This window comes from Microtus ochrogaster, assembly GCF_000317375.1.
Source record: "Microtus ochrogaster isolate Prairie Vole_2 chromosome 14 unlocalized genomic scaffold, MicOch1.0 chr14_random_1, whole genome shotgun sequence".
NCBI classification, from domain to species: Eukaryota; Metazoa; Chordata; class Mammalia; order Rodentia; family Cricetidae; genus Microtus; species Microtus ochrogaster.
Window position 1 is genome coordinate 16,291,754 of NW_004949096.1, and position 7,828 is coordinate 16,299,581.

The window sequence follows — 7,828 nt, forward strand, 5'->3', positions numbered from 1 at the left end:
ATTGCAATTGTCAGATGCGCCCACTCTTCACCCACCCAATTCCTTCCATCCACCACTCACTTTAGTGATAATTAGAACTAGCACTTGCTAATTCTGAGTTTGGCAAGAGTTCATTGTTTAATTCCTTTTTCTTTTTCTTTCTTTCTTTTATTGAGCTATACATTTTTCTCTGCTTCCCTCCCTTCCTCTCCTTCTTCCTTTCAACCCTCTCCCATGGTCCCCATACTCCCAATTTACTCAGGAGATTGTGTCTTTTTCTTCTTCCCATGTAGATTAGATGCATGTGTGTCTCTCAAAGGGTCCTCACTGTTGTCTAGGTTCTCTAGTATTGCAATTTGTAGGTGTTTAATTCCTTGGTGAGGGTGGTTATGCACAAAGCTCACTGATACTCCATGCAGATGGTTAGGGGAAGGGCAGCATCTTTTGGTTTCTTATGCTACCCCCAGCCCCTTCTGCTAGCATAGCCTTCTTATAAAACTAGGCCATCCATTGACAGCACCAGCCTGCCAGCCTGCAGGCTCTCCTCCAACCTAACCTCCTCAGACTGTGCCCGCCTGACCATGAGCAGGAGCTGTGGCCACAGCCCCGACTGTGGTACAGACACCAGTAGCATCCTAACAAACTCAAGACCCTCGATTCAGGACTCAAAATACAGCCAGGGAACCAGGGGCTTCCTGTGACTCTCCTAAGAATGCCCTGGGTCGCCTTAAACCAGCATCGTCACCTTCAGAGTTCAGTGCATGAATAGAGCCCAAGTTCAGATAGAGATTTTTCTCCAGAGGTGGTTAACTTGCAGCGCTGGTTGAACTCACAGCCTCACCAGATCCCTTACATGAAAGCTGTGTCAATGGTTAATTAAGACCACAGACCCCCCAAATCAGAGTAACAGTATCCAAGGGGCTTTGGGTGAATCTAATCACCTAAAACCCATACAACTCTATCAAGCTCTCCCACAGGCAGAGACCACCTGTCCCATCCTCCCCAAGGCAGCTGATCCTGCTTGCTGAGACTGTCCTTTGCCCTTAACACTTGCAGCCTCCAGATCACCATTAAAGACAATCTCTGTGTTCTGAGAGCCAGTCAGAAAGTTTGTAACTTGTATGTAAGTGAGACGAAAGTAGAGAAGAGAAAGGAAGAAAACTGGGGAGAGAAAAGAAGGAAAGGGGGAAGGGAAAAAGGATAGAAGGCAGATCTGTGTGTGCAGGTGTCTGTGTGCACAAGCATGAGTATGTGTGTTCAGATGCATGCATATGTGGGGGTGCATGGTGGGAAGGGGTGCAAGCACATGTTCTGTATGTGTATGAGGAAGCCAGAGGTGGGGATCTGCTGTCTTTCTCTGTCACTCTCATTTTCAGACAGTGCTCTCTCAATGTTGGGGACCAGCCTCGACAAAAATACCACTTGCCAAGGTCGGAGCATGGGGATCAGAAATAAAAGAATACAAAGACATGTGTAAAAATAATAAGACAGAAAGCATAAAATAGAACCAGGAGGGGGTTCCAGTGAATACTGAAATCACTCATGTTTAATCTCCAATTGCTTAAAATACCCACCCCATCCAAGAGGTAGTAGTAAGATTTTTTTTAAAAAAAAAACTGAATTAACATGATACAAGGAAATAAACAGGCCAGTTGAAGGTCATGGGCTACATCCATAGTTAAACATTCTGTTGCTAGAACAAAACAAGTCACGCTCACACCCCAGACCAAAACATTTTGTAGGCAAACCACTCCCTGGGTGGAATCCAATGTTATCTCCTTAAGGGAAGTGGAACAGTAGTTGGATCCTTAGACTTTTGTTTGAGATAGAAACATATCTACTTCTCTATTCCTGAAATACAAGGGTTGGATATTAGCCACACCTGTTGACAATAACCTTGAGACAGCAGAATTCTCTGCTCTAAATCTAGGTGGGACCTTTGTTTGAGGTAGAAACACAATAACCTTGAAGGAATAGAGGTGAGTTCCAACTCTCTGACCTTTGGTCAAGGTGGAAATCGGCTCACATTTTTGGGCCTCCACATCACAATAATCCTGGAGCTAACCAGCTGGGGTAGGCTGGCCGGCCAGTGAGATCAGCGGATCTTCCTGTCTCCACACCCCAGGGTTGGAACTGTATGTGTTCAATGGCTTTTATTTTATGGGTATGAGTGTTTGGGTTGTATGTATGCATGTTCACCACATACATGCCTGGTGCCTGTGGAGTTCAGATCCCCTGGAACCAGAGTTACAGGTGGTTGCAGCCACCATGTGTGTACTGGGAGCCAAACCCAGGTCCTCTGCAAGAGAAACAAGTGCTCTTAAGTGCTGTACAGGCTTTCGGGCGCTTGTCTTTGTATGTGAGTTCTGGGCTAGAACTCAGTTCCTTATGGTACAGTGGGCGCTTTACTGTCTGAGCTGTCTCTATGACCCTGTTTCTGCGTAAAGAGATCCCAGCTTTGGTTATGTCGTAAAGCCACAAACAAACCATTGGCTATGTAAGAAACACAGGTACAGTAGACACAGACAGCACCAGAACCAGATAAAGGTAGTTGCTGAGCAATTGTGGATAGCAAGGACCAAAATACGTGGGAAATTCCATCATCAAGAGCCTATGTGAATAGTTAAGAAAGAGAGGGGAAAGGGAGACAGGAAGGAATGAAAAAAGGAAGGGGGAAGGGAGGGTGGAAAGGAGAAAGAGAGAGAGAGAGAAAGAGAGAGAGAGAGAACTGACAAATTGTTTGAGGATATCAAAGGGGGCATACATCTTCGCTAAATTCCCAGACCACATAAGGTTAGGAAGAAAACGGTGTACTCTGTCGCATGTGACATTGCAAGCTGATGCTGTAACTCTTCTCCCCAAATTCCCCCCAAGGGAATTGTGGTCATTTAGTGGAGTGAACGTGCATGGACAAGAGAGAAGCTCCAGCGCTTTCAGGGCTTCTCAGAGCTCTGTCAATGAGAATTTCTGGTCAGGGGCTGAGTAAGGAATAAGATCCTGGAAACTCATGGAGTTGGGACCAAAAGAGGGTGGGACAAACAGATTTGTTTCTGCCCTGTAAGTGTTCCTACATTCTACCTGAATGCAGAGCTGAAATACACATTCAGATATAGGCCAGCCTGACCTGTGGAATATGGAAAGTCGAGACAGAAATGATCAAGAGAGAGTGTCTGAGGACACCAGTCCCCTACAAAGAAGTCAAAGCCAGTCCTCTGCGATGGAGCTAATCACAGAGAGCTGTGCCACCGGAGAGGACTGAGGCAGGGGTGGCAAGCTGGAGCCAACTGACACAGACTCCTGAGAACGGTTCTCATGAGGTGTGTCTGTCTGGTCTCTCCGTCTGTCTGTCTGTGTCTGTATGTTCTCTGTGTGTGTGTGTTCGCATGTATGTGAGCCAGTGCGTGTGTGTGAAGGCCAGAGGTAGACCGTACATCTTATAGAGAGAGCCAGGGTCTCTTAGTGAATCCAGAGCTCACTGATTCAGTTAGTCTACCCAGATTTCCCTGGGGATCTGCTGTCTTCCCTCTGGAGCATAGGACTCACAAGCAGGTAGTCACACCTACCTAGTAGATACATGGATGTTGAGCTTCCAAATTCATTTTCTCATATTAACAAGGCAGGAGCTTTACCAATACCATCGCCTCATCTCCCATAACCTCAGATGTCTTCAGTGGCAGCACTTTGGATGTTTGCAGTCTGACTTGACTACCAGTTAAACTAAGGAAATAGAAAATAGGAATCGTGCATCGGGTCGAGCCCTTGTTCTCCTTCCTGAGAGCCAGTTTACCCACAAGCCACTGATGATGCCTGTCACGTTCTCATTTACTGCACATTGGTGCATATCTATCCTGCACTTGGAGAATGATGGCAGTGTGTAAGGGTAATTAGATTGCGAGTTTAATTAGAGCTGAGGTTCCAGATGTGGTCTACTGAACCCTACCGACACAGCCTCTGGCACCCGCTGTGGTTAAATGAATGGACACAGCACGGCTGCATCATTGGAGGGGGCTGTTCGTACAGAGGGACAGTTGCGTCGGGAGTACATTGATATTGCTATTGTTTTACTGGAGTTTAAATACGGGACTGAAGATGGCCATTCCTATAGCGTTGAACAATCAGGCTCCACTATCTTACAGTTGGAGAGACACTCGGGCTCTTCTGACAAACAACTCTCTGGGAGACTTGAATTTGAAAACTTGGTTCTGTATCCAAAAGCAGAGTCATGGCTTCCTGACTCCTGTGTCACAGCCAAGGGAGGGTTCCCTGGATTCAGCATTTGTCTCTATGGGTTCCAAGCCCAGCCCGGCACATCCATTTCTTGATGGTGGTTGAGGTAGTGAGCAACTCTTTAAAGAAATCAGTGATGCGATCCGCCTGGATTCATCCCAGGGTCTTCCAACCCCCCAATGACTTTGTGAGCATCCAATGCCTGATTACTTCCTGCATTGATTCACATTCCTGTATTTTGTTATCTGCAACTGAACTCTAATATATGCCTTCCTCAAGCTTTTCTTTCTTCACTTTGCGAATCTGCTATTAGATCTTTTTAATCCCCATTTAATCCCCAAAGAAGAGCTTTTTATTTGGGGGTCAGGGTATGTGTGACATTGTGGGGGATCTTCCCAGCCCCCGACTCTTTGAGGTCTCTGGGGCTAGCACCACCATCATCAGCTTTGTTGTATCCTTTCTCTGGAGCCCACTCTTTTCCGGAAGCCCACATCTCCCCACACACACATCATGAGTGGTGATGCTCTTTTGGTATTGTGTATCCCTTAGAGAAACACTGCCACCACCACAACAAGTTCAAGTTCTTTGCATCCTTCCACTCGGGGACACTACCAAGCCTTCTGGAGGCACCATCCACATTCCCTCCCTTTCCGTTGACTCCCCTCTCCAAGCACTTTTGCCTTTTTCCTCTTCACCCCATTGCCCCTGACCTCACCCATGTCCACCTTATGGACATTTTGGGATCCTTTCCTTACCTCATCCCCTGAGGCAGCAGACAGCACCATCACACACCATGACAGCACATTTCCAGGCCTTGCCACAGAAACTTCTGCTTGGTCTTTATCTCCTTTGGAGGCTCCACGTTCTTCTGCAGAGTGCTTATTTATTTAACGTTCTCTCCCTCAGCCCTCCTTTTGCCCCTACTTTAGTGGTTCACCCTAAATAATCTCATCCAAGCCCTTTGCTTCAACTCCTGGCAAGCAGCAGATATATGCCCAGCCCTTTCCCAACTTCCACATTGTGTCTATTGACTTCCCCTCCTTCTGTAACTTCCTGCTTCATCCAAAAATTTTGGGCATCTATTCTCACTGGAACTTCTCACAGGCATCTCGCTCCCAATATGCCTAGCACAGAACTGATCTCCCAAAATACATGCTTCCTTAAAAGGATCCTTGTCCTGTGAACAACACCACCATTCACACAGACACTCCAAGAGCCATCTTAATTCCTTCTCCCTTATTGCACCACTAGATTGTCACCCAGGAGTCAGTTCTACCACAAACACTGTAGTGGTTTCTCTCTTCATCCTTTCTGTCATGGTGGAGGTCCCCTGAGGACTGTCTTCTTTTCCTCTCCCACTTCTTCCCACTCCCTTCTTCTCTCCTCTGCCTTCCTCTCCTCTTCTTTCCATGCCTCTCCACTCTGCCCTCCCCTCCTCTTCTTCCCACGCCTCTCCGTTCTCCCACCACAACATTTGCCCACTCCCTACTCTTTTCCCAACCATGTCAGTGCATTCCCCACAAGGAACGCCAGCCTCATCACACCACTCTCTTCCTGGATCCCAAGGATCCCAGATGGCAAGGACGAAGTCCATATTCCTAGACAGGAAGCCCTTTGCCATGTGGCTTCTCTAACCTTAGCTCCCTCCACTGACCGTAGACTGCCGTGCTGCCGTGAGCCCATCGGAGCACAGGTCACTCCACAGGCTTCCTCTGCGGCACGCTCTTCCTCCAGTTCTTCAGCAGCATGCTTGGGAACCATCTCCCTCACCTCCTCTAAGAAGCCGTCAGGTCCTCTCAAGCAGAGAAGGACCACTTTCCTTTGTGCCACCACAATTCCTTCTGTACCCTGAACCTAGCTCAGGTTTTATACTAACCTCTCAGCACTAGCCTGTCTAGAGACAAACACCTCTACTGCTGCATTCATTTGCCTGAACTCCATGCTTTGATTTCTTTTTTGTTTTCTTTTGAGCCTGTTTGTACCATGCGTTCCTAAGGGCCCAAGCCACACATAGTGGTATGCTTCAGACTCTTTCTATGGAATATGTTGGCCTTGGACATTTTGCTACCATACAACCACAGATTCTTTTATAAAATTCTTTACATGAATGTGTATATGAAGTGTGTGTGTGTGTGTTTGTTCATGTGTATGTGCATGCAAGTGTGCGTGCATGGAAGCAGCCATTACGTATCACACTTGATTTCACATGTGGAAGTCAAGGAACAATCTCAAGTGCTGTCACCTTCTATCTTGTTGGAGAAAGTATCTTTTTTTTAAATATTTATTTATTTTTTTTTTTTTTTATTTATTATGTATACAATATTCTGTCTGTATGCCTGAAGGCCAGAAGAGGGCGCCAGACCTCTTTACAGATGGTTGTGAGCCACCATGTGGTTGCTGGGAATTGAACTCAGGACCTTAGGAAGAGCAGGCAATGCTCTTAACCACTGAGCCATCTCTCCAGCCCCGAGAAAGTATCTTTATTGGGTTTTGCTGTTGTGTACACCAGGCTAGCTGGCTGGGGGGCTTCTAGGGAATTCTCCTGTCTTTGTCTCCCATCTCTCCACAGGAAGCTGGGGTTTCAGAGGCATGTTACTGCTTGGACAGCGTTCTGGCAACTGTGAGTGGTGAGTGTTTTGGCTCTCAGCCCACTAAGTTATCTCCCTAGCACGTAAAGAATAGACCCCTCTCTAAATTGTCACCGGGTACCCAGGCAACTTCAGCCCTCATTTCTCTAACCTGATCCCTCATCTTCTTCTGGGACACACACTTTCTGTCTCTCCTAACTACACCATTACTCATGGGGACAGGAAAGGAGGAAAGGAGGCAGGGAAGGTAGGATCTGCCTGTCCCAGAGCCAGCGGGGTTCACAATGCTGTTCAGAAGGGAGCTGTGCATCACAGAAGCAGCCGCAGCCTTCGGTTCCTCATGAATGACAGTTGTCCTCTTAGTGGGCTAACAGGCGAAGGTCCTCCTAACAGTGGTCAGGGGTCAGGGGTCAGGGGGTAGAGGCATGGAGGAGTCGGAAAAAGTGGCTACCCTGCTCTTGTGCTGAATCAGAGAGCCTTCCAATCCCTGGCCTTCAAGCCTCAGTTTGTTTCCATGTCACTGTCTGTACGCTTGAGGGAAATTGTTTTCATGCCCAATGAATATTTTAAATATTAAAAAGAAAGTGCCAAATCATGAAAATGAAAAGACAATGAATAAAAATCCTTAAAATAAACACACAATAGCGAGAGATGCAGATAAGAACCGGCATTGAAAAGCTTAGATATCCCGGGGTCAACCCTAATCAATTTTAACCCTAACCCAACCCTAACCCTAACCCCAATGCCACCTCCCTACTCTGCCTGGGTCTTCCCCTCGGACAGAGGGAAGGTCAGTGACCTTCAGCCTGTCTGTCTGTAGGTGGGTTTTCTTCTGGTTCCTGCTAAGCCTCAAACTCCTACCACCTCTGCCGGTCTTCTGTCTCTCTGTTCCCCTCTTCCTGCACCACTTAGCCTTTCCCCTGAGAGCTGACCAGCTGGGGGCAGATGAAACAGAAGCCTGGGTACGATCCTGCTAACTGTTTTTCCTTACATGGACTCTCTCCAGGAGCAGACAGTGGCTGTCCTTCTGCATC